The sequence below is a fragment of the Pteropus medius genome, unplaced genomic scaffold (assembly GCF_902729225.1).
Source record: "Pteropus medius unplaced genomic scaffold, Ma_sr-lr_union100, whole genome shotgun sequence".
NCBI classification, from domain to species: Eukaryota; Metazoa; Chordata; class Mammalia; order Chiroptera; family Pteropodidae; genus Pteropus; species Pteropus medius.
In genome coordinates this window covers 79,414-81,181 of record NW_024347865.1, presented here as the reverse complement: position 1 = coordinate 81,181, position 1,768 = coordinate 79,414, and positions in this window count along the sequence as shown.

Below are 1,768 nucleotides of genomic sequence, written 5' to 3'. Positions count from 1 at the left end.
ACCCCCCAAAGTCAAGTCTCCTTTTGTCACTATATATTTGACCCCCTTTATCCTCTACAAACTCCCCCACCCACCTCCCCTCTGTTATCCATCATAATATTTTCTGTGTCTATGAGTTTGTTTCTTTTGTTTGTTTATTTGTTGCTTTCTGTTTTATATACCACATATGAGTGAAATCACATTGTTCTTGTCTTTTTTCATCTGACTTATTTCACTTAGCATGATACTCTCAAGATCTATCCACGTTGTCTGCCGCAAATGGCAGTATTTTATCTTTTCTTATGACTGAGTAGTATTTATATGTACCACATCTTCTTTATTCCATCATTCATGGAAAGACATTTAGGTTGTGTCCATGTTATGGCTACTGTGACTAATGCTGCAATGAACATAGGGGTACATATATCTTTACGAATAAAAGTTTTCAAATCTAGGAGTTTGATAACCAGAAGAATGATTGCTGGGTCATGTGTTAGCTCTATTTTTACATTTTTGAGGAAGCTCCATGCTGTCTTCCATAATGTCTTTCCATAACAAACAAAATAATAATATATTAGGATTTCTTTTTCCTCACATTCTCTCAAATACTTGTTATTTTTGTCTGATTGATAATGCACATTCTAACAGGTGTGAGGTGGTATCTCATTGTGGGGTGTTTTGGCTTGTTTTTTATATAAATTTATTGGGGTGATGTTGGTTAATAAAATTATATAGGTTTCAAGTGTACAATTCAATAATATGTCACATGTGTATTGCATTGTGTTCACCTCCCAAATTAAATTTCCTTCCATCGCCATATATTTGAGCCCCTTTACCCTTATCTACTTCCCCCCACATCCTTTTCCCTCTGGTAACCACTAAACTGTTGTCTGTGTCTATGAGTCTTGGTCATTTAGAATCAAAGGACACATACCGAGCTTTCTACACAAGAAAAAAACCAAAGAAGTTCATCACCACCGAATCAGTATTGCAAGAAATGTTAAGAAGTCTTCTTTAAGAAAAAGATCAAAAATATAAATAATAAAATGGCAATAACTACATATCTATCAACAATTACTTTAACTATAAATGGACTAAATGTTCCAATCAAAAGACAGAGTGGCTGATGGATAAGAAAAAAACAAGATCCTTACATATGCTGCCAATAAGAGACCCATTTCAGATCAAAAGACATACACAGACTAAGAGTAAAGGGATGGATAAAATATTTCATTAAAATGGAAACAAAAATAAAGCTGAGGTAGCAATCTTTACACCAGACAAAATAGAGTTTAAATAAAGGCTATAAGAAGAGACAAAGAAGGACCCAGTAATATCACTTCTGGGTGCTTATACAAAAAAACCCAAAACACTACTTTGAAGGGACATGTGCATCCATATGTTCATTGAAGCATTATTTACAATAGCCAAGATATGAAGGCAGCCTGGTTGTCATTCAATGGACGAATAGATAAAGAAATCAATCTTGTCATTTGTGACAACATGGAGGGACCTAGCGGATATTGTGCTAAGTCGAGTAAGTCAGGCTGAGAAAGACAAATGTCATGTGATTTTACTTATGTGGAATCTAGAGAACAGAGTTAACAAACAAAACAAAAATAAGCTCATAGAGCATTTTGATGGTTGCCAGATGGGATGGTTTGGGGATAGGTGAAGGGGGAGGAAATTAAGAGATGCAAATGGGTAGTTATAAAATAGTCATGGGAATGTAGAGTACAGCATAGGTAATATAGTCAGTAGTATTGTAATAACTATGTATAGTGTCAGA